Consider the following 26,130-nt stretch of genomic DNA (forward strand, 5'->3'; position numbering starts at 1 on the left):
CCGCCCTCCGTCGTCTCCGCTCCGGCCACCACCTCATCGTGGTCAGGTAACCCTCCTCCCTCTGCCTCTCTTCTCCTCTCTTCCTCCTCTCCTCCCTCCCGGCCATGCCCTCTTCTTCTCTCTATTGCTAGGTTTAGGTCAAATCCCTCTCTAATTTAGGTCAAATTAGGTGCTTTACTGCCACACAACAATATTTTCTCTACTTCTCATAAACTCATAATTGTCTTGATTCAGTTCTTTTTCTTCAGTTCATTAGGAGGAGCAACTTTTGGAGCATACATACATTCTGAAGCGAAAAGGTGTGGCTACACTCAGGCTTTCATCTCAGTTGTTGCCCTCCATTGAGATTGGAGCAATGGACTGACGCAGTGCAGTGTCTGGACTCAGGATCTGCTGGTATGTATCTATTTTGACATATTATAAATTCATATGCTTTTGATTGCATTTGAAAGATTCGGTATACATAATTCTGCGGTTAACTGCCTAATCTCTCTTCTATGTAGTACTTTATAGTGGAATAGTGGAGTAGTGACTATGCTTGTATGTTTGTGCAGTAACTTGGCAGACACCACTTTCCCAGAAAAACCCTGACTCATGGTGTCCCACTCACTTGACGCCGCCGCATTCCATCGGTTGACCTAAACCACTTGATTTAGGTCAAATTATGTTGCTTGCTGCTATACATAGTGTGTTGTTTTATGCTCTGCTGCTGCTAGTTAGTTGTGTTGTGTTGCTGAACTGATGTTTACTTAGTACTTACTTGTGATGTGCTGCTATAACTATTTAGCAAGTGTTTAAAGCTTTAATTCATTAATTGTGCTGGTGATGTGCTGCTGCTAGTTGTGTTGTCAGTAGTCACTGGACTACTTGTGATATTATCTACCTATTGCATTGCTTGTTTGCTACTCTGCTTTGCTTGCTTATTTAGTTGGAGAAGCAAGGAATGGGGAGAAAGCCTTTTCATCCATATGAAAGTAGAGGCACATTGTGGTGCTATTTTGCTGGGTTTTGTCTCCGACCATTGTGTCGTGATGAATTTGCAGGTACCCCGAGAGGCCCTTGAGTTTGCCGGAATGTCGATTAACTTCCGTTCCGGCAAATTCGGATACTCCATATGTCCTATTTTCAGCAAAGGTCATGCTGAAATTTTCCGTGAATTTTAGCATGACTTTGCTAAAAATAGGACATATAGGGTACTTGAGACTAATGCATGGGCTGGGGTATCTTAGTACTTAGTTAAGTAGGATCAACTGCCCCTTTATTCTTGCTGCATTAAACCATAGATGGCAATAGAGCCAAGTGGTCTTTCCTTTTAAGCGTGGTACCTTTTTGTTTTGCTAATGTGTACTAGGTGCTCCCATCTTCTGTGTCATTGTTACCCTAATTTATAGTCCAGTACAATTGGACTTTCAGTACAGCATGTTATCATGCATGTTTTATGATCTGTTGTAAGGGTACTAATTGGTCTCTTCTGCTGCTTAACAGAGATGGGGGGAAGCAGCCACCGCCGCTCTGCCACACCGCAGTACGAGTTGGATGCTTCCGAGTTCTTCAGTATCATACTTGGGACTTCAGTATCATCCATGACGCAGGTATATAAAACGAGAGATCTCCCCTTCACCCATCTCATTATGATATCTGTTGTTTGCTACATCACTCATTGTCCCAAACTGCAGAGGCTGCCTGACAGTTTTATGAACATGCTGGGTGAAGATCCGCCAAATAATGTGAAGCTGCGACAGGCCGGCAACGGGTTTCACAGGTTGTGGGATGTGGAGTTGGTGATCAAGGAGGGCCACATGTACTTGTATCGTGGGTGGGAGAAGTTCTACCGTGCCTACGACATGCAGCTAGGGTACTTCCTTCTCTTCAGGTACGACGACGACGCCACCATGCTCATCATGAAGGTGTTCAACGCGACTATGTGTCGCATGCGCTACGCTGACGATGATGATGCCAGTACGTTCTGCCTCTTCTTATTCCTCTACATTTGACTTTGTCTCACATCGATTGTTAACGGTCATTGTTGCATTTGGACAGGCAATGGGAGCAGCAGCAGCGACACTAGCTACAGCCAAAGCAGTAGCGACTATGGCTGTAGCAAAAGCAACAACGATTCTGGCTTTAGCGATAGCAGCAGTGATTCTGGCACCAGCAAAGACAACAAGAAGGATGATCCGGACTGGAGTGCGGGAGAAGAGGAGCAGAGTGGGGATGAGGAGCTGCAGGATGACGATGGGCATCAGGCTGAGGATGACCTAGCGCTGGTGGTGGCTGACCAAGGGCAAGAGATGGTGGTGGCTGACCATGGGCAAGAGATGGTGGTGGCTGACCATGGGCAAGAGATGGAGGTGGCTGAGGATGACCTAGCGATGGTCGTGCCCGTCCTGCCTGAAGGTGACCTCGCGATGGTGGTGGTGCCTGACAATGACCACGCACCGGTGGTGGTGCCGGCGATCCCACAGCTGGGCGACATGACCACGCCAATTGTGGTAGAAGACTACATCCCACTGCCTCCACTGCCTCCACCGCCTCGCCGCTCTTGGCGCATCAGGCTGAGGAAGGAGAAGGTGAAGAACAATGAGAACTGAACTATGTCAGGTATGTCAGATCTCCAAAATGATATATATATATATATACTTAGTTACCTATGTTATCTCTAATATGCTTAGTTTCCTATAGGTTAGCTTCATTTTACCTAAGTTGGCTCTAATATGCTAACTTAGAGCTTATATGCTTAGTTTCCTATAGGTTAGCTCCAAAATTACTTATGTTAGCACAAAATGATCAAGTTTACATAATAAGCTTATAGTCTTCTTCTTATTCTTCTTCTTCTTCTTCTTCTTCTTCTTCTAGTATTCTTCTTCTTCTTCTCTTCTTCTTCTTCTTCTTCTTCTAACTTCTTGTTTATCATTTTGCAGATTTGATTTAATTCATGAAAGCTTGCATGGATGGAGTGCTTCTTTTCCATTTGTGTTTTTATTTTGTATCAATGTGAAACTTTTGTGAATTGATGGATAACGGTGTTGGACGAACAATGTGAAACTTTTGTAATATGTAACAATGGAACTATGTGTTGGCTATGTATGTATATATGATGAAACTTGTGTGTTGGATATGATTGTTATATGGATGCTTGTTCTATATATATATGTTGGATATCTCATATGTGAAATAGTGACCTGAGATTAAGAAAAAACGATTTTTTTTAAAAAAAATTGTTACTAATAGCGCACTACCATGTGGTGCGCTATTAATATAGCAGATAATAGTGGCGCACTGTGGGCAATACTAATGGCGCACTACATGGTGCGCCATTAGAACACCAGATACTAATGGCGCACAGGTGGTGCGCCATTAGAATTTAATTCTAATGGCGTGATGCTAGTGGCGCACCAGTAGTGTGCCATTAGAAGGCAAAACTGGTGCGCCACTAGCATGCCTTTTCCTAGTAGTGGTGTCTATACATGTGTCAACACCCCATTTGGGGTGTGGTAGAAAGCTAGACTACAGAGGAAAGGATGATAGGGATGAGATGTTTATGCTTTTCCTTGGCCCTATAGGTAAGGAGAGAGAAGTCTTTCTTAAATTTGTCCAACCAAGAAACTTTTGTTGGAACAATCCCCCTGAAGTGTTTATTGTTGCGTTCCTTCCATAAACTCCACGCCGCAAGCAAGAACATCTCCATGAATAAACACCGATTCCAGTGTTGTTTGGCCATAGCCACATTATGAAGGCGTGACATTCCTTGTGGCCAGGAGAGACCCAGACTTGCCCAACAATCAATGCTGAAGCGGCACTCGAAGAACAAGTGCTCCAAGGTTTCCTCAATTTGTAATCCACAAAGAATACAATTGTGGTCTTCACCAATATTGTAATGTCGTCGTTTGAGCATATTCCTGGTATTAAGACGGTCAGCCAAAAGCAACCACCCGAAAACCTTAATTTTCATGGTGGATCTTGACTTCCAAATCCAACCAAAGGCCTCATGTGCTCGAACATCTCTGAAGTAGAATGTATAGTATTTATGTGCTGTGAATTGATTTGATCCCCATGCATACATCCAAACATCTGCCTCATCAGATAGGGTAATCGTGGCCAAGTCAGATTGCATTTGTTGAACTTTAGCGTGAGCTTGCTCTGAAAGTGGAAGGTGAAATGCCTCTCGCAGTGCCATGGTGGACAAGAAATCTCTGACCGAGATGTCTTGATTGATGATGTAAGAGAATGCGTGAGGATAACTATCAGCAGTAATGTTGTCTGCCCAAGAGTCTTTCCAGAAAAGAACATTGTTGCCATTTTCTACTTGGACAGTGGAGATCCCCCTATAAATGGGCATTAGCTTTGCAACATCACGCCACCAGAACGATCCACACGTGTCTGAAGCGTGTGGTATGCGGTTAGAGTAATATGTATCCCAGATGAGTTGGACCCAAGGCATGTCCCACCTATTATAGAATTTATGTAAGTATTTGAGTAAGAGGGCAGCTCCTTGTGTTCTTAGGTCAATCACACCTAGGCCACTGCATTCCTTGGGTTGGCAGACCATGTTCCAGGCGGCAACGGAGTTGCATTTGTCACCATGCTCAGGTTTTTTAGTCCACAAGCATTTCCTTCTAATCTTGTCCAGTAGTTCAATGATCTTGGTTGGCAATCTGAGTGTGCATAGAGCAAAAATGATCAACGAAGTGATTACTGAGTTGAGCAGGGATAATTTGCCATCATAGGATATCATGTTTAGAGTGGAAGTTAGTCTTATTTCCATGGAACAAACCAGCGGCATGAGCTCAATAATTGTTCGACGTGTAGTTCCAAGTGGAAGGCCCAAATAGGTAAACGGCAACTTGCTAATGACACATCCGAAGATATTGGCTATTTCCTGAGTTTTTGCCAGGTCACAATTCATTGTGATGAGAGTGGATTTATGAAAATTTATTTTCAACCCAATGGACGTGGCATAGTCATTTAAGATGTCCTTGATGGTTTTAGCTTGTTGGGTGCATGCGGGCATAACCAAGATGGTGTCGTCTGCGTATTGAGTTACAGGATAATCATTTTGGTGTTGGGATGGGAATGGCAGATGAATCAAGTTGCGCACAAAAGCATCATTTATGGCAGCTTGCAAAAGGTCGGCCGCAAGAACAAAGATTAGGGGGGAGAGAGGGTCCCACTGTCTTACACCACATTTGCAGTAGAATTGCCGACTAGGAGTGCCATTAAGAAGGACCGAAGATTTGCCCGAGGAGAAGATGCATCGAATCCATCCCAGCCATTTGTCGTTGAATCCCATGTTCTTCATAATTTCAATCATTGCCTCATGTTCGATCGTATCAAATGCTTTGGCAAAATCTAACTTGAGAAGCATGATTTCATTTCTGGAAGATTGACATTGATATATATACTCGTCAGCCCATGCGAGACAGTCTTGTATAGTCCGTCCTTTAAGAAATCCATATTGATTCTTTTGCACAATTTTGAGGATGACTTTTTGAAGTCTATTAGCCAAGATTTTTGTGACAAATTTGAGACAACAGTTGAGAAGCGTGATCGGTCGATAGTCATTGATAGACTCAGGAGAGCCGACTTTGGGGATGAGCGTGATGAAACCGTCATTAATGCTTTCCAAATTGAGCTCCCCATTATGGAATTTATTGCACAAGTTATAAAAGTCGTTCTTGATGATTGGCCAGCATCGTTTTAAGAATAAACCATTAAAGCCGTCCGGACCAGAGGCTCTGTCAGTGGGCATTTCTCTAACAACTTTGTCGATCTCATCATTTGTAAAAGGAATGGTCAGCTCATCGAGTCCGTTGCATTTCTTGACGATTCTGGCTAGATTGAATTTCATATTGCAGGGTCGTGATGATCCCATCCTTTCTTTAAACGTTTGAAAGATTATAGACTCTTTTCCTGCATGATCCTCCACCAAAGTGCCGTCTGGTGTTGCTAGAGTAGCAATGTTGTTCTTCCTATACCTTTCAGAGGCCAAGGCCTGGAAAAATTTGGATGGCTCGTCCCCGAACTTGACCCATCTTATGGTGCACCGCTTTTTCCAATAAGCTTGTTGATATTGTAATAATCTTATGATGTGCGCCTTGAGAATTCTTCTAAATTTTGGACTCTTACGTATATTGTGACAGCACACAATACCACATATTGCATGTCTAACACTCCTAATCTGAACTTCTTAAGTTAAGATTACGTTTGAACTCTTCAAATTGTCTTGTAGCCAAGGCCTTTGTAAACCTATCTACAACTTGGTCTTTTGAAGGAATATATTGAATCTCCAACTCCTCGCTCACAAACCTTTCTCTAACAAAATGGTAATCAATCTCAATGTGTTTAGTCCTTGCATGAAACACAGGATTAGCAGAAAGATATGTGGCACCAAGATTGTCACACCAAAGACATGGTGTTTGAGCATATATTCCAAGTTCCTTGAGCATGGACTTAACCCATATGATCTCTGCAGTTTGCATTAGCCAGTGCTTTGTACTTTGCCTCAGTACTAGATCGTGATACTGTTGCTTGCTTCTTGGAACACCAAGAAATAAGATTAGATCCAAAGAAAACTGCAAAACCACCCGTGGACCTCCTGTAATCCAGGCATCCTGCCCAGTCAGAGTCAGAGAAAGCACTAACAAGACTAGATGAGGACTTGTTGAAGGTGAGTCCAACACTTAAAGTGTTCTTTACATGTCACAAAATACGCTTAGCAGCAGTCCAGTGAGCTGAGGTAGGTGCATGAAGAAACTGACAGACTTTGTTGACTGCAAAGAAAATATCAGGCCATGTAAGTGTCAAGTATTGAAGTGCACCATCCAGACTTCTGTACTTGGTGCCATCCTCTTGACTCAAGAGTACACCCTCTGTAAGAGTCATTTTTTCTACACTGGAAAGCCGAGTTGGGGATGGTTTACAGCCTTGCATCACAGCCTTGCTCAAAAGGCCAGTTGCATATTTTTCCTGAGAAAGATGAAGTCCACCTTCATGGTCTCTCTTTACCTTAATACCAAGAAAGAAGTGAAGATCTCCTAGATCCTTGAGAGCAAAATCTGAGTGCAAATCTTGCAACAAAGCGGTGACAGCCTTATCATAGGAATTGCTAACAATAATATCATCCACATAAATAAGCACAAAAATGATAGTATGTGACTTATTATAAATGAACAAGGATGTGTCTGACTTGGAGGGAATGAAACCAAGTGTTTGCAGTTTGGAGCTCAAGCGGGAATACCATGCTCTGGGAGCTTGCTTTAAACCATAGAGGGATCTGTCAAGCCGACAGATATGGAATGGTTTGTTTTTATCCTCAAACCCAGGAGGTTGTTTCATGTAAACGTCCTCTTCCAGAACGCCATGAAGGAACATATTCTGCACATCTAGCGGACGCAGACTCCAGCCTCTGGACACAACAATGGACAAAACAAGACGAATGGTGGCAGCTTTAGCAACATGAGTGAAAGTGTCCTCATAGTCAAGTCCATACCTCTGCTTAAACCCCTTAGCAACAAGCCTTGCTTTATAGTGATCAATAGTGCCATAATACCGACGTTTGATGCGGTACACCCACTTGCAATCAATGACATTCTTGCGTGGATGATACGTAACAAGGTGCCAAGTATGATTTTCCTGAAGAGCATGGAACTCGTCATCCATAGCCTGCTTCCACAGAGGATCAACAAGAGCATCATTAACATTACGTGGTTCACCTGTGGAATCAAAAGAAATAGCCAAACAATATTTAGTTTTGTAATTGACAGGCTAAATGATCCCTGTCTGAAGCCGCGTGCGGGGTGGCGTTGGTGGAGCCATAGAAGATCCGGGCGAGGCGACAGGCTGCTACAGAGGAGATCCTGCCGATCCCGAGGGAGCAGACCCGGCATGCAGTGCGGGATCATTTGTGGTCGGGGACATGGAGGGAGGAGCAAAAGCGGTTGCAGAGGATCCGTGCAGGCGGGGAGCATGGAGCGGATCTGGCGCTGATCCCGCGTCTGGCGGCCGAATTTCGTGTTTTGACCCTTTTTGGAAAGTATTTCAGGATCTGACCCCTGTTGCTAAAAATTTCAAGATTTGACCCTTTTGCTACCGCCAGGGCCTCTGGCGGTAGGGTTAGATAGCCTACCGCCACGACCATGGCAGTAGGGGTGCGACGGAGGGGGACGGCGGCCGTTTGACTGCGCTGACGTGGATAAGTACCTACCGCCAGGAGGCCTGGCGGTAGGCTGTCCAAACCTACCGCCAAAGCACCTGGCGGTAGGGTCCTGTTTTTTCAGTGTAATGTTTCTATAACAAAGAATTGAAGGGCCCTGGCGGTAGGCTGTCTGACCCTACCGCCAGGGTCCTTGGCGGTAGGGTCCTGTGTTTTATGAATTTAAGTTCATTTGCTTGCTTCTTTTCAAATTCAATATGACAGTAATATTATAGCAAGTTTCACAAATATGACAACAATATCACAGATCTCAAACAATTAAACTTGGGCATCACATACACATTAACAAATTTGAAGTGCATAGAACATTTCAAAGGAACTTCAACTAATTAGTAAACGGAGTTCCACATAGTTTCACAAATAGCAAACACATAGATCCACAAATAGCAAACACATAGTTCCACGTAGTTTCATAACCACTAGAAAAGTTCAACCAAACTAAAAGAGCCAACTATCGAAGAGCATAATCAGTTGCTCCTTCCCCTCTTGGAGGTACGGTCCTCGTTACTCTTTGAACGACTCTCTTCGGTCTTCTTCTTGGGCCGTCGAGGAACCGGTCTCTGGAAAGGGTCCGGACTCAGCAAATCCTTCTTCTTCGGCAGCTGAGATGCTTGAGACGTTTGAGTTGCTGGAGGTCCATAATCTTCATCGTACTCCTCCTCCCCGTTGCTCTCATGCTCCTTTGCTTCTTCATATGTGGCCTCCTCCTCCTCCTCCTCCCCCCAACCAACCTAGACGACGAGGGAGCATGGCTCGATGAGCCGATGATACCCTGTGTGGCTACAGGCTGATAAGCTTCAACTGACCCAGCTCCAGCACACCCAAGCAGCCCTACCAGCTTGCGACAATGCTGCACGAACTTCTGCACACACAATGAAGCAAGGTCATAATAAGTATCAGACCGACTGACTGCAAGTGAAAAAGATGCATCTGTTCCGAGGAGGCTGAAAATGTACCTTCATCGTCCCCCTGACTCTGGTCTCCGATTCTATGCTCCCGGGAAGATCACCTAGTGCATCTGAGGCATCGAAGATGCATCTGTTTAGCTCACCGGACTGCAACGGCATAAGTCAGTCACGATGACGAATACAATATTTTAAAATCAACTGTCGGTTCGAACTTACCACTCTGTTGATGAGGGGTGCAAACTCCCTAAATCCACTGTGCATGTCTCTGATGCCGGTCTGGTATGCCTGTTCATTGGGGTCAGCCCACTCCAGCTCCGCGATGTCTTCCGCCGTCCATCGAGGCCTGAGACGAAGACGGTGCTTCTGGCCATCATTGTACCACCTCATGTGTCGGCCCAGGTAATCATCCCAGTTAGTCACTCTCCTCTCCACGTCTTTATGGTACCTCCGTCGGTTCCACTCCGTCACATGAGTCTTATGCTCCTCTACCCAGTCTGTGATCGACTGATTCTTCTGCCGGCTCATCCTGCAAGGCATAAGCAACAAGAATCATCATAAGCACAATGAGATCATCATAAGCAACAAGAAACATGATAATCTCATGGAGAACAAATAGCTCACAGGTGGAGCGCGTGGCCGCCGGTATCGGTGGGCTGGCCCGGTGGGGTATGCTGATAAATCCCAAACTGCGTGGCCACGCGTTGTGGCAAATGCCACTCGACGGCGTACACACAGATCATGGGCACGATGCACCGCCAGAGACCACGGTCCTCTATGCACATCACGTTCAGATCAAAGTCCCACTCTCGTTCTTGTCGATACGGGCACCAGATTACATATTACATATACCTTGGTAAGTTCGCACTCTCGGTCAATAGTGGAATCAAAGAGAAAGGTGTTGGGCGAGTTCATATACCTGCATATGCGTCAAAGCGTCCAACTCGTTGGTGTAGGTCTTGTACGAAGTCTTGTTTAGGCCCATGTAGAGTTTGACAACGTCCCACTCGTAAGCTACGGTGGGGTTTCGAGTCTCGTCGCCTTCTTCGCCATAGTCTTCCCATGGGCGTCTTCGCAACTTCTCCGGACGCCCCACCGGCAGCCGCTCCCACATCCAAATGGAGAAGGCCCAGACAAAGCCACCCATATTGGACTTGTCTCCCGTCCTCTGCGTTGCGTCATCAAGATGCAAAACATCAAATGAGGATCAGATATAAGAAAATGTCATGGACACACTTTCGTAGGTAGGTACGCAATTAGACACTCTCTTACCGAACGGTATAGGTAGGTGAGAGATGCTATCCCCCAACTGTACCCTGCATCCCAGTCCGCTAGGAAGAACAGATACGCCCAGTTGGCAGAGTTCCCGGAGCTGTCTGGAAACACGACCTCCAAGAGAATATACCACAGATAGGCCCTCGCGTACAACTCCACAGTCGCCTCATCTGCGCCTTGGGGGCATGTCTTCCGGTGCTCCGAGAGCCAGATCAACGGCACACCGGATGTACGGTTACTCTTGGCACCGGGGCAATCACCGATGAGGGTGGTGACCCTCTCCCGCCAGTTGGCCCTCTCCACTCGACCGGTGAGTGCATGACCCTCGATCGGCATTGCAGTAATCATCCCCCAGTCCTCTAGGGTCACTGAGGGAGTCCTGGATTAGGGGGTGTCCAGATAGCCGGACTACCATCATCAGCCGGACTATCATTTGCCGGACTATCGTCATCGACCAGACTCCAAGACTATGAAGATACAAGATTGAAGACTTCCCCCCGTGTCCGGATGGGACTTTCCTTGGCGTGGAAGGCAAGCTTGGCGATACGGATATGTAGATCTCCTACCATTGTAACCGACTCTATGTAACCCTAGCCCTCTCCGGTGTCTATATAAACCGGATGGCTTTAGTCCGTAGGACAACAATCACAACAACCCTTACAATCATACCATAGGCTAGCTTCTAGGGTTTAGCCTCCTTGATCTCGTGGTAGATCCACTCTTGTAAACATCCACAATATCAATATCAATCAAGCAGGACGTAGGGTTTTACCTCCATCAAGAGGGCCCGAACCTGGGTAAACATCGTGTCCCTTGTCTCCTGTTACCATCCGCCTAGACGCACAGTTCGGGACCCCCTACCGAGATCCGCCGGTTTTGACACCGACATTGGTGCTTTCATTGAGAGTTCCTCTGTGTCGTCACCAATAGGCTTGATGGCCTCTTCAATCAACAACGATGCAGTCCTGGATGAGACCTTTCTCCCCGGATAGATCTTCGTATTCGGCGGCTTCGTACTGCGGGCCAACTCCCTTGGCCATCTGGAGCAGATCGAAAGCTACGCCCCTGGCCGTCAGGTCAGGTTTGGAAGCTTAAACTTCACGGCCGATATCCACGGGGACTTGATCCTCGATGGATCTGAGCCACAGCCGATAGCGCCGCGCTGTCACGATGGGCATGACCTAACTCTGTCGCCGGACAGCACCTTGGAGGCCGCACCCGGATCCGCTCCGACTTATAGTCCGGAGCCGATCGCTCGAATCGAGGACGGATGGCTGGACACCGCCTCGGGAGCCGCAATTCCCAGGGCGATGGAGCCGAACACTTACCTTGTCCCACGTAAAGCCCATGACTCCGAGGTGCCGGACTCCCTTCCGGACACCGAACCTCCTGCGCCCCTGCCAGTCGAATCCGATTGGGCGCCGATCATGGAATTCACCGCTGCGGACATCTTTCAGCACTCGCCCTTCGGCGATATCATAAACTCATTGAAGCATCTCTCGCTATCCGGAGAGCCCTGGCCGAACTACGGCCAGGACGGTTGGGACGCGGATGACGAAGAAATTCAGATCCCACCCACCACCCACTTCGTAGCCACCGTCGACGATTTAACCGACGTACTTGACTACGACTCCGAAGACATCGACGGTATGGACGACGATGCCGGAGACTACCAAGAACCAGTGCCTACAGGACACTGGAAGACCACCTCGTCATACGACATATACGTGGTGGACACCCCAAAAGATGGGGATGGCGAAGAAGCAGCGGAGGCCGATTCCCTAAAGAAACAGCCCAAGCGCCGACGTCAGCGGTGCCGCTCTAAATCCCGCCACAGCAAGAATGGAGATTCCGGCACAGGAGATAATAACACCCCAGAAAGTGCCGAAGACAACTCCCTCCAGCACGATCCAGCGCAGGAGGAGGCAGAAGCAAGCCCTCAGGAGAGGGCGGCAGACGAAGAGGTCGAGGATGAAAATTACTTACCTCCCTCCGGAGACGAGGCAAGCCTCGGTGACGACGAATTCGTCGTGCCTGAGGATCCCATCGAACAAGAGCGTTTCAGACGCAGGCTAATGGCCACGGCAAACAGCCTAAAGAAAAAGCAACAACAGCTTCAAGCTGATCAAGACCTACTGGCCGACAGATGGACCAAGGTCCTCGCGGCCGAAGAGTATGAACTCGAACGCCCCTCCAAAAGTTACCCAAAATGCAAGTTGCTCCCCCGATTAGAGGAGGCAGCATCACCAGCGCACAATACGGCAGACCGACCACCTCGTGGCCGCGATAGAGAGGCATGTAAGCACTCCACCAAAACCGTACCCCGGCATCGCTCTAAAAGCAAGAAGCCGCGGGGGAACGCGCCGGACTTGCGAGATATATTGGAGGACAAGGCAAGACAATCCAGATCTATCTATGGATCACGTGGACGCCCCACGACCCACGACGAATACCGTCGCACCGGATACAACTACTCCGGCCGGGCCGAACACAGCAGACAACGCTCTCTCGAGCTACGTCGTGATATTGCTCAATACAGAGGCGCCGCACACCCACTATGCTTCACTGACGAAGTAATGGATCATCAAATCCCTGAAGGGTTCAAACCCGTTAATATCGAATCCTACGATGGCACAACAGACCCCGCGGTCTGGATTGAGGATTACCTCCTCCATATACACATGGCCCGCGGCGAAGATCTTCACGCCATCAAATATCTCCCGCTCAAGCTTAAAGGACCAGCTCGGCATTGGCTTAATAGCCTGCCCGCAGAGTCAATTGGATGCTGGGAAGACCTGGAAGCCGCATTCCTCGACAACTTCCAGGGCACGTATGTGCGACCACCAGACGCAGGTGACCTAAGCCACATAATCCAGCAGCCAGACGAATCGGCCAGGCAATTCTGGACACGGTTCTTAACAAAGAAAAATCAAATCGTCGACTGTCCGGATGTAGAGGCACTCGCTGCCTTCAAACATAACATCCGCGACGAGTGGCTGGCCCGGCACCTGGGACAGGAGAAGCCGAAATCTATGGCAGCCCTCACATCCCTCATGACCCGCTTCTGTGCGGGAGAGGATAGCTGGCTCGCTCGCAGTAACAACCTCAGCAAAAACGCTGGCAGTCCGAATACTAAGGACCGCAATGGCAGGTTGCATCGAAACAAAAACAAACACCGCATTAACGGCGACAGCAATGAGGATACGGCAGTCAACGCCGGATTCTGAGGCTCCAAACCCGGTCAACGGAAGAAGCCATTCAAAAGAACCACTCCGGGCCCGTCCAATCTGGACCGAATACTCGACCGCTCTTGTCAGATACATGGAACCCCCGAAAAGCCAGCTAACCATACCAACAGAGATTGTTGGGTATTCAAGCAGGCAGGCAAATTAATCGCCAAAAACAGTGACAAGGGGCTACACAGCGATGACGAGGAAGAGACCCGGCCGCCGAACAACAGAGGACAAAAGGGATTCCCCCCTCAAGTTCAGACGGTAAACATGATATACGCAACGCATATTCCCAAGAGGGAGCGGAAGCGTGCACTAAGGGACGTATATGCAATGGAGCCAGTCGCCCCAAAATTTAACCCATGGTCCTCTTGCCCGATCACTTTCGATCGAAGAGACCATCCGACCAGTATCCGCCATGGCGGATTCGCCGCATTGGTTTTAGACCCAATCGTTGATGGATTTCACCTCACGAGAGTCCCGATGGACGGCGGCAGTAGCCTGAACCTGCTTTATCAGGATACAGTGCGCAAGATGGGCATAGACCCTTCAAGGATTAAACCTACAACGACGACCTTCAAAGGCGTCATACCAGGCGTAGAGGCCAATTGTATAGGATCAGTTACACTGGAAGTGGTCTTCGGATCCCCGGATAATTTCCGAAGCGAGGAGTTAATCTTCGACATAGTCCCGTTCCGCAGCGGCTATCACGCCCTGCTCGGACGAACCGCGTTTGCAAAGTTCAACGCGGTGCCGCATTATGCATACCTTAAGCTCAAGATGCCAGGCCCTCGTGGAGTCATCACGGTCAATGGAAACACGGAGCGCTCCCTCCGAACGGAGGAACATACAGCGGCTCTCGCGACAGAAGTACAGAGCAGCCTTTTAAGGCAATTCTCGAGTCCGGCCGTTAAACGACCGGACACGACCAAACGCGCCCGGAGCAACGTCAACCAAGACCACCTGGCACGTTCCGTGCACACGTAGCAATGCGGCCCCAACCCCAGCCCTCGCAAAACTGCAAGACAAACTCTCCGCGTACATAATTACGCCCTGGAGATACCATGGGCATAGGGGGAAGGGCACCACCGCAACAGACCCAGAGTGCGGTTCAACCACACCAGGGGCTCCCAAGTGTGTCGCTCTTTTTTGTTTTATTTTTCTCTTTTTTATACAGAACTCAGTCCGGCGGTGAACCGGCCGAACTCATGATGCGACAGCCAGGGAAGGACTAAGGCCGCGATGAACACTCAGGTGGTCTCCATCACGAGCATTAAATTTTTTAAAATACAACATTCCGCGGCCTACCCCTGGAGGGAGACGCCTTTAATTTGTCCAATCCCTTGCTTTCCGCACTATTTGTATCATTCCGCACTGATAGCATATCTCCTTGCATAAAATGCAGCACTTTTTGCCTTTAATTGCATTACTATATATATATATATATGTTCATTTACGACATGTTGCACCCGTGCATCTTGGTACGGCCAAACACACCAGGGGCTTATGTCCTCCGCTTTATGGTGTGATAAAGTCCGCACACTTTCACAAGTGCGGCACCCCGAACTTATAGCATTATATGAATCGGCTCCGAATCATGTCTTGGGTCAATAGTTGGGTTTGCCCGGCTCCCATGTTTGTCACCTTACATTTCCGTTCTATTGGCTAAGGTAGCACTGGGAGAACCACTGCGATTGCGCCCCAGTTGAGCCGGGTTAACGCCTCAGTGGAGAAAGCTAAAACTGACCGGCATGATAAGGCGTGAGACTGGTCGCTGTTCGAGAGGTCCTTTCGGGTCCTTAAAGACCTACGCCGCTTCGAGCGAAGTTCCGGATTATGTCCGATGAAGGCGTGGATAGCGCCCCAATTCGGTCTTCCGAATACTAGGGGCTTTGCCGAAATTTAAAATTGTAGAATTCTATGGCTAAGTGAGAGTGTTCAAACACTATAAGTCCGGTTGCCTGGTTCGTTGTGTTGAGCGCCTCCCTAGATGGACCCAAAAATGGGAACAAGAGTGCTCAAGTTTATCCCGAACACCCCAGCACTCGTGGCATGGGGGCTGAAGCCGACGACTTGCCATCTCTCAGATTTAATAAACGGCCGCACAAAAGGTAATATTTTAAATTAAACAAGCGTTGCTTAGCACATATGAACAAAGTTTTCAGCGCACAGGATAACACATTGCGAATTCACTCAATAATTACATCCCTGGGGCACTCATCCGCAATCTTGCGGGCACCCTTCAGGACAGCCTTATAGTAAAGTTCGGGCGTACGATGCTCCATGCCCGCTGGTGGCGCGTCAGTGATTAGCTTCTCCGCATCCAGCTTGCCCCAATGCACCTTTGCGCGGGCAAGGGCCCGACGAGCACCTTCAATACAGGCGGAGCGCTTGATCACCTCCACCCAGGGGCACGCATCCACCAGCCGTCGCATGAGGCCGAAGTAGCTCCCAGGCATGGCCTCTCCGGGCCAAAGCCGGACTATGAGCCCCTTCATGGCCTGCTCGGCCACCTTGTGAAGCTCGACCAGCTGCTTCAGCTGGTCGCTAGGGGGCACTGGATGGCCGGCCTCAGCATACTGAGACCAGAAGACCTTCTCCGTTGAGCTCCCCTCCTCGGCTCGGTAGAATGCGGCGGCATCAGACACGCTGCGAGGCAGATCTGCAAACGCCCCTGGAGAGCTCCGAATTCGGGTAAGTATCACGTAATTTACATTCACATGCTTGCTTTGCATGAAAAATGCCTTACCCACCGCTATCTTCTTCATCAATTCAACCTCCTGAAGGGCCTTATGGGCCTCGGCCTTGGCGGTTTTGGCACTTTCGAGAGCCGAGGCAAGCTCGGACTCTCGAGTCTTTGAGTCACGCTCCAAACTCTCATGCTTTCCCATGAGAGCCTGGAGCTCTTGCTGAACCACCGCCACCCTCGCCTCTTGTTTTTCTCGCTCTGCCCGTTCCGTGGCCGCATTGCGTTCGGCCGCGGACACGGCCTCCTTCAGGGCCGCCACCTCGTTCGTGGCCCCTGCAGTACCCATGTTATCCTTGTTATTTTTTGTCGCAACCTAAATCCTTTTCTGTAAGGTACAAATTCAAAGTGGTGTTACTCACCTTCTTTGTCTTGGAGCTGCTTCCTGGCGCGGCCGAGCTCTTGCCCGGACCGCTCAAGCTCCTGCTTCAACGCACCGACCTCCGCAGTCAGTGCGGCAGAGGTCAGCAGCGCAGCCTGCAACCCATATTGACATAATTTTTTAGCAACCCTGCGTATATCTTTTTTAAGATCCTCAGTCCGGCTTTTCTTTCCGAACACCGAACCGAGCATCAGGGGCTACTGTCTATGCGGTATTATATTGCATATTTTTAACTTCTTACCTCAAAGCCTAATAGAAGGCTATTGCAGGCTTCGGTCAGCCCGCCTTTGGCGAGCTGCACCTTCTGAATCACCGCACTCATAATAGTGCGGTGTTCTTCCTCGATGGAAGCGCTCTGCAGCGCCTCCAACAATTGCCCGGCGCCTCCGGTTGGATGGAAGCCGCTGGCATCACGGTCTTGCCCTTCGATCGAAGGGACCGCCTGCCGGACTCCGAAACCACTGCGGGTTCCGTTGTGGAGTCCGGCGCGAAGTCCGGGAGGGCGCCTTGTGGCGCCCCCGGAGCCTCCCCCTAGTGGGTCCCCTCTGGGGATCCCACCTCGGCGTCTTCAGCGTTGCGAGGGGTGGAGGCGGTCGGGATGGAGTCTACATCCGACGAAGCCAACGACCCGCTCGATGAAGCGGGGAGATCATCACTAGCCGGACTACAGGTAGCATGCGGCGTTAGAATGACACTATGTGACGCAGAAAAATAAATTATAAATCATTCAGGAATCCGGATACTTACGATCTCGCCGGAGGCCTGGCCCTTGAAGGCCATTCTTCCTCGCCAACGTTGATGTTGGCAGAGCTGTCCGGGGGAATAGTCCTTCCCCTCTTGGACCCTCCGGCCTCCCCAGTTGGGGAAGCCTTCCTCTTCCTCTCTCCCTCCTCTGGGAGAGAGTCCTCTTCCTCCTCCTCATTTTCAAGGGAGGAGTCAGCCCCGGAGTCGTCGGACACCTGAAAACGGGCACTCTTTCGAGCACCCGTGGCCTCCTTCTTGGCCTTCTTCTCCAGCACCACGTGCGGTGCCGGAACCAGCAGCCTCGCTAGACGAGCGTCTACTGGAGTTTCTGGCAAAGGAGCCGGACAGGTAATCTGCTCTGCCTTCTTCATCCAGTCCTGTCAAAGGAAAAGGGGGAATTAAAACCCGCATAGAGTCAAACTATGAAAAACAAGTGTCCCGTAAAGGGGTAGAATCACTTACCTCGTCAGCCTGGCGCTGCGAGCGAAATCCGTGATCTTCCGTCGCGGATGCGGGGGCTTCGGCGCCCTTGAACAGCACCTTCCAGGCGCCTTCGTACGTTGTGTCGAAGAGCTTGTTCAGCGCCTGGTGCTGTTCCGGATCGAACTCCCATAGATCGAATGCCCGCTCTTGGCATGGGAGAATCCGGTGGACGAGCATGACTTGGACCACGTTAACCAGCCTGAGCTTCTTCACCAGCTTCTTGATACAGGTCTGGAGTCCCGTCAGCTCCTTCAAACTGCCCCACAGCAAGCCCTTCTCTTTCCAGGAGGTGAGCTGCGTGGGGATACCAGATCTAAACTCGGGGGCCGCCGCCCATTTAGGGTCGCGCGGCTCGGTGATGTAGAACCACCCCGATTCCCACCCCTTGACGGATTCCACGAAGGCCCCTTCAAACCAAAGGACGTTGGGCATCTTGCCCAACATGGCGCCTCCGCACTCCACTTGAATGCCCTTCACTACATTCGGCTTGACATTGAAGGTCTTGAGCCACAAGACGAAGTGGGGCTGGATGCAGAGGAAGGCCTCGCACACGACGATAAACGCCGAGATGTTGAGGATGAAGTTCGGCGCCAGATCATGAAAATCCAGGCCGTAGTAGAACATGAGCCCCCGGACAAAGGGGTGAAGTGGAAAGCCCAGTCCGCGGAGGAAGTGGGAAAGAAAGACAACCCTCTCATGGGGCCTGGGGGTGGGGATGAGCTGCCCCTCGTCGGGCAGCCGGTGCGCGATGTCGCCGGAGAGGTATCCGACGCCGCTGAGTTTGGCGATTTGCTCCTCCTTAACGGTGGAGGCCAACCATTTACCTCCCGCTCCGAACATGGTCGGAGAAGGTTGAGATGAGATGCGTGAACTTGGGCGCTAGAGCTCGAGTGCGCGGAGATGGATAAGCAAAGGAGGAAGAAGGCGTAGGTGAGAAGGTGAATCCTTATCCCTTATATGGGCGGGCGAAATCTCACGCGTCCCCCACCGGCCTGGTAAAACTCGCTTATCTCCCAAGCGTCACCATCAATGATGCGGTTGGGTTACCCATGCCCGTATTGATGAGAATCCCGGATTAAGGGGAAACACGATCTCTGCTTCGACAAGATGTGCCAAGGAAACCGCTTCGCTAAATGCGCTGAGGTGGTAAAGTAAAAAACAATTCGAGTAATGGCTTGGTAGTGGTGTGACGTCATGCCACAGAAAACGTCAGCAGATTGAACTTGTGTATATATTATTATTCTCTCTACGGTGGAATGTGGAATTTATTTTGCAGAGCCGGACACTATCCTGGTGTTCACAATCTTCTATCATTTGGAGGAGGAACCCGCCTTGCAATGCCAAGCAATATACACGCCGGACTTATCGTCATTGAAGCCTGGTTCAGGGGCTACTGAGGGAGTCCTGGATTAGGGGGTGTCCGGATAGCCGGACTACCATCATCAGCTGGACTATCATTTGCCGGACTATCGTCATCGACCGGACTCCAAGACTATGAAGATACAAGATTGATGACTTCCCCCCGTGTCCGGATGGGACTTTCCTTGGCGTGGAAGGCAAGCTTGGCGATACGGATATGTAGATCTCCTACCATTGTAACCGACTCTATGTAACCCTAGCCCTCTCCGGTGTCTATATAAACCGGATGGCTTTAGTCCGTAGGACAACAATCACAACAACCCTTACAATCATACCATAGGCTAGCTTCTAGGGTTTAGCCTCCTTGATCTCGTGGTAGATCCACTCTTGTAAACATCCACAATATCAATATCAATCAAGCAGGACGTAGGGTTTTACCTCCATCAAGAGGGCCCAAACCTGGGTAAACATCGTGTCCCTTGTCTCCTGTTACCATCCGCCTAGACGCACAGTTCGGGACCCCCTACCCGAGATCCGCCGGCTTTGACACCGACAGTCACCGTCATCTCCCCACATGGCAGATGGAAAGAATGGGTCTTCGGTCTCCAACGGTCAATCAGAGCTGTGAGAGCTGCGTGGACAAGCGTCGGCGGCTGACGCTTGAACTGCAGCACGAAACCCAACAGACGGGCTCTCTTGAAGAACGGCGCGTAGCGCTCGTCGTAGTCCATATGCCCATGAACCCCGTGACCCCTCATGCGCAGTGGCTGGAGCGTCTGTCAAAAAGTGTACGCCAAAAAGTTAGGAAATCATTTTCATCAATCCAAGAACTTTGATCAAAATTTCTTTCATATCACTTACCTCTCCGTTCTCTATGAAATGGGCACGATGACCCTTATCGAATGCCCAGTCCAGCATGCAGTACTGTGGGCCGATGTTGTCTGCAAGAGGTGGCCGCCTTAATAGAGTTTCATAAACAAAAGCACCATAAGCATAAGCATACATAAACAAACAATGAACTCAAATCATATCAAGATAAAATTTTAAGCATATTCCTCCAACAACATCTACTACATATGATGGATCAAATCATATCAACATGCATCATATCAAAAAAAACCTCCAACATACATCATAGCTTCATATTTTTAAACAAAATTTTCCAAACAACATCTTCATATCATCATATCAACATGCATCATCAAACTAGGGTTCATCTTCACACTAGATCATATCATCATATCACATGCATCATCAAACTAGGGTTCATCCCTTTATCAACATTACATCATAATTTTTTTAACAAAAAAAATTATGAACTAGGGTTCATCTTCACACTAACATATGAACTATTGATTAGAGTACATATCCAATACCACTACTTACTAAAGAACTAAGAACTACAACTACAATCAATCTTAGGTGAAAAAAAATCAATCTAAGTTCAAAAACATGAGGGATTTCAAGCAAATAATGTGTCGAATCGGTAGTAAGTTTGCAAAAACTAATTGGAGGGATCGGAGGTTCTCTCCTCGGGGCCATCTCGATCCGCCAAAACGGCGAAGAATCGGTGAAGATCCAAGGGGGGAGTGGAGGAGATGAGAGAGGGAGAGAGGGGCGACTTGGGGGAGAAAAGGATGAACTGCCGACAGGGGGGAGGGGAGGGGTAGGGAGATGGGCAGGGGCGCGGGGGGTTTCGGGGCAAATAACTGCCCGGACCCTACCGCCAGGGCCCCTGGCGGTATGGTTAGACAGCCTACCGCCAGGGCCCCTGGCGGTAGGGTGCGATGGAGGGGGACGGCGCCGTCTCCGCGCGCTGACGTGGATAAGTTTCCTACCGCCATGGGCCGTGGCGGTAGGCTATCTGACCCTACCGCCAGAGGCCCTGGCGGTAGGCAAAAGGGTCAAATCTCGAAAAAAATTCAAACAGGGGTCAGATCCTGAAATACTTTCCAAAAAGGGTCAAAACAAGAAATTCGGCCGCGTCTGGCCCGGCTAACGTAGCCGCAGGGGCTCATCCAGAGTAGACTTGCGGGGCCGACGCATACCGCCCGGTCGGTTGGTCCCCTGCCTCTAATTGGTGCGTCACGCCCGGGTTGGCCAACTCGGGGAAGGAGCGCGACGTGGCGGAGCGAGGTTGGCGCGGAGTGGAGGGCGGGCTGCTCGATCCCACCAGGTGGGGCGCTGATCCCGAGGGGGATATGGTCGGCCCTAACGCAGTCAGGGGCTCCAATCCCGAGGGAGACCCCCCTTATCGCTTTTGTCCTCTTCTGTACCTTCTGGTACATTATTTTCTGCACTGTGTTCTGTCACGTTTGTTTCTGCAACATAAAAACTCAGATGCAGCAGGAGAGATATTAGTCAAAGTTGGGTTTGTACAATTATCAACACCCTCACACGGAACGCCGGAGAGATGAGGGGGAAGGAGAAGAATTTCCTTTCAGAGTAGAGCGCCGGCATTTGAATGAAGTTTTTCAAAGGGAAATTGAGTTTCATCAAAAACGACGTCACGTGAGATATAAACACGCCCGGTGGAAACATTCTAACACTTGACGCCCTTATGTTGAGCACTATACACAAGGAAAACACATTGCTTAGAATAAAAACTGAGCTTACGAGTGTTATAGGGACGAAGATTTGGCCAACATGCACACCCAAAGACTCGAAGAGTGGTGTAATCTGGTGTGACATGAAGGAGGCGTTTAGTGGGGATTTCAGTGAAGATAGTACGACCGAGCCACATGTTAATGAGATGTACGGAAGTGAGAAAAGCTTCGTCCCAAAATTTGAGTGGCATAGAAGCAGAAGCTAAAATAGCGAGACCTACTTCGACAATGTGTCTATGCTTGCTTTCAGCAGAACCATTTTTTTGGTGAGCATGTGGACAAGAGACATGGTGAGAGATACCTATCTTCTGAAAGAAAGAATTCAATTTCTCAAACTCACCACCCCAATCTTATTGCACAGAAATTGTTTTGCTATCAAATTTATGTTCAACAAGGGCTTGGAAATTGTGGAAAACTTGAAACACATCAGCACATTTCTTAATAAGATATATCCACGTATACTTGCTATAGTCATCAATGAAGCTCACATAATAAGAATGTCTACCAACAGAGGTGGGGGCAGGACTCTGATGACCCACAAGTGTAGGGGATCTATCGTAGTCCTTTCGATAAGTAAGAGTGTCGAAGCCAACGAGGAGCAGAAGGAAATGATAAGCAGTTTTCAGTAAGGTTTTCTCTGCAAGCACTGAAATTGTAGGTGATAGATAGTTTTGTGATAAGATAAATAGTAACGAGTAACAAGTAAATAAAGTAAATAAAGTGCAGGAAGGTGGCCCAATCCTTTATGTATCAAAGGATAAGCCTGGACAATTTCTAATAATGATAAAGGAGCTCCCGAGGACACATTGGGAATTATCGTCAAGCTAGTTTTCATCACGTTCATACGATTCGCATTCGGTACTTTGATAATTTGATATGTGGGTTTACCGGTACTTGGCTACTGACCTAACTTGGACAAGCATCCCAATTATGATTAACCCCTATTGCAAGCATCCGCAACTAGAAAAGAAGTATTAAGGTAAACCTAACCACACCATTAAACATATGGATCCATATCAGCCCCTAACGAAGCAACGCATAAACTAGGGTTTAAGCTTCTGTCACTCTAGCAACCCATCATCTACTTATTACTTCCTCATGCCTTCCTCTAGGCCCAAATAATGGTGAAGTGTCATGTAGTCGACGTTCACATACCACCACTAGAGGAAAATACAACATACATCTCATCAAAATATCGAACGAATACCAAATTCACATGACTACCAATAGCAAGACTTCACCCATGTCCTCAGGAACAAACGTAACTACTCACAAAGAATATTCATGTTCATAATCAGAGGAGTAATAATATGCATAAAGGATCTGAACATATGATCTTCCACCAAGTAAACCAATTAGCATCAACTACAAGGAGTAATCAACACTACTAGCAACCCACAGGTACCAATTTGTGGTTTTGATACAAGATTGGATACAAGAGATGAACTAGGGTTTTGAGAGGAGATGGTCCTGGTGAAGATTTTGATGGAGATTGACCCCATCCCGATGAGAGGATCGTTGGTGATGACGTTGGTGATGATTTCCCCCTCCCGGAGGGAAGTGTCCCCGGCAGAACAGCTCCGCCAGAGCCCTAGATTGATTCCGCCAAGGTTCCGCCTCGTGGTGGCGGAGTTTCGTCCTGTAAGCTTGCCCATGATTTTTTTCCAGGGTAAAAGTGATGATATAGCAGAAGATGGACGCTGGAGGCCCACCAAGGGGCCCAGGATATAGGGGGCGCGCCCTATAGGGGCGGCGCGCCCCTTGTCTCCTGGACAGGGTGTGGGCCCCCTGGTCTATTTCTTTCGCTCAGAAATTGTTATTAAATCCAAAAAGTTGTTTCATGGAGTCTGAGGACTTTTGGAGCTGTGTAGAATAGGTTTCCAATGTTTGCTCCTTTTCCAGCCAGAATTCCAGCTGCCGGCATTCCCCCTCTTCATGGTAAACCTTGTAAAATAAGAGATAATAGCCATAAGTATTGAGATATAATGTGTAATAACAGCCCATAATGCAATAAATATTGATATAAAAGCATGATGCAAAATGGACGTATCAACTCCCCCAAGCTTAGACCTCGCTTGTCCTCAAGCGGAAGCCGAAATCGAAAAATATGTCCACATGTTTAGAGATAGAGGTGTCGATAAAAATAAAATACGGACATGAGGGCATCATGATCATTCTAATAACAGCAACATATATAGATTTTGTCATATGATTTCCTATGCTCAAGTAACAAGCAATTCACAATGTCAAGTATGGCTCACAAACTTTATTGAGAACTAACAAACCATAATCTCAGTCATTGAAGCAATTGCAATTTATCGTAACATCAGAAAGAGTCAATAATAGAGCTTTTCAGCAAGCTCACACTCTCAACTATCTTGTAGTCTCCTATAATTGCTAACACTCACGCAGTACTTGTGGTTATAGAGTTTCAGCCGGACACTGAGAAAGATAGGGGCTTATTGTGTTGCCTCCCAACGTAGTCACCTTTAGGTGATGCCAACAATAATAACCTATGCCAACTTACATCCAATTGGATATATATATCATGATCTTTCAAACACGAGGAGCTTGCCAAAGGATAAAAAAAATAAAAATAAAAATGGAAAGGTGAGGATCACCTTGACTCAAGCATAAAGTAAAAACATAAAGTAAAATATAGGCCCTTCGCAGAGGAAAGCAGAGGTTGTCATGCGCGTTTAGGGTTGATGCACAAAATCTTAATGCAAAAGAACGTCACTTTATATTGCCCCTTGTATGTGGACCTTTATTATGCAGTCCGTCGCTTTTATTACTTCCACAACAAGTTCGTACAAAGCTTATTTTCTCTGCACTAATAAGTCATACATATTTAGAGAGCAATTTTTATTGCTTGCACCGATGACAACTTACTTGAAGGATCTTACTCAATCCATAGGTAGGTATGGTGGACTCTCATGGCAAAACTGGGTTTAAGGATATTTGGAAGCACAAGTAGTATCTCTACTTGGTGCGAGGAATTTGGCTAGCATGAGGGGGGAAAGGCAAGCTCAACATGTTTGGAAGGTCAATGACAATATACTTTAACTGAGATGTTGGAAAACATAAACCATTACGTTGTCTTCCTTGTCCAACATCAACTCTTTTAGCATGTCATACTTAATGAGTGCTTCAGAATCATAAAAGATGACCAATATAATATATTTATATGTGAACCCCTCTTTCCTTATCACTTGCTACTAATTGCAACGATGACCATGTTGGGGAACATAGAAATAATTCAAAATTTTCTACGCATCACCAAGATCAATCTATGGAGATTCTAGCAACAAGAGAGGGAGAGGATGAGTTGATCTTCATACCCTTGAAGATCGCGATGCGGAAGCGTTACAAGAACGCGATTGGTGGAGTCGTACACGCAGCGATTCAGATCGCGGCCGATTCCGATCTAAGCGCCGAATGGACGGCGCCTTCGCGTTCAACACACGTACAGCCCGGGGACGTCTCCTCCTTCTTGATCCAGCAAGGGGAGAGGAGAAGTTGAGGGAAAACTCCATCAGCACGACGGCATGGTGGCGATGGAGCTCGTGGTTCTCCGGCAGGGCTTCACCAAGCACTACGGAGGAGGAGGAGGTGTTGGAGGAGGGAGGGGGCTGCGCCAGGGAAGAGGTGCGGCTGCCCTCCCACCCCTCCACTATATATAGGGGCAAGGGGAAAGGGGGAGGCACCCTAGGGTTTCCCCTAGGGGGCGGCGGCCAAGCAGATTGGATCTCCCTAGGGAAAATCCTAGGGAGACTTGCCCCCCAAGCCAAGCAGGTGGAGGATTGCCTCCCAAGCCAGGTGGAGGCACCCCACCTCCCCAAATAACGTGGGAAAGGGTGTGGGGGGCGCACCACCCCTTAGTGGGCTGGTTTGCCCCTTCCCCTTTGGCCCATGAGGCCCTCCAACACTTGTCGGGGCTCCCGAAACACCTTTCGGTCATGCTGGCCATAGCCTGGTACCCCCAGAACACTTCCGGACTCCAATACACTTTGTCAAATATATCAATCTTCATTGCCGGACCATTCCGGAACTCCTCGTGATGTCCGGATCACATCCGAGACTCCGAACTACCTTTAGTAACCACATATTATTTCCCATAACAACTCTAGCGTCACCGAACCTTAAGTGTGTAGACCCTACGGGTTCGGGAACCATGCAGACATGACC

At 48.5% G+C, this 26,130-nt stretch overlaps 1 pseudogene; it reads right to left on the reverse strand.

Annotated features, from left to right (window-relative positions):
* Positions 1-8,772: 8,772 nt before the first annotated feature.
* Positions 8,773-26,130, reverse strand: part of LOC119350984 — a 34,249-nt pseudogene continuing 16,891 nt past the window's right edge.

The sequence above is a fragment of the Triticum dicoccoides genome, chromosome 1B (genome assembly GCF_002162155.2).
Source record: "Triticum dicoccoides isolate Atlit2015 ecotype Zavitan chromosome 1B, WEW_v2.0, whole genome shotgun sequence".
NCBI lineage: Eukaryota > Viridiplantae > Streptophyta > Magnoliopsida > Poales > Poaceae > Triticum > Triticum dicoccoides.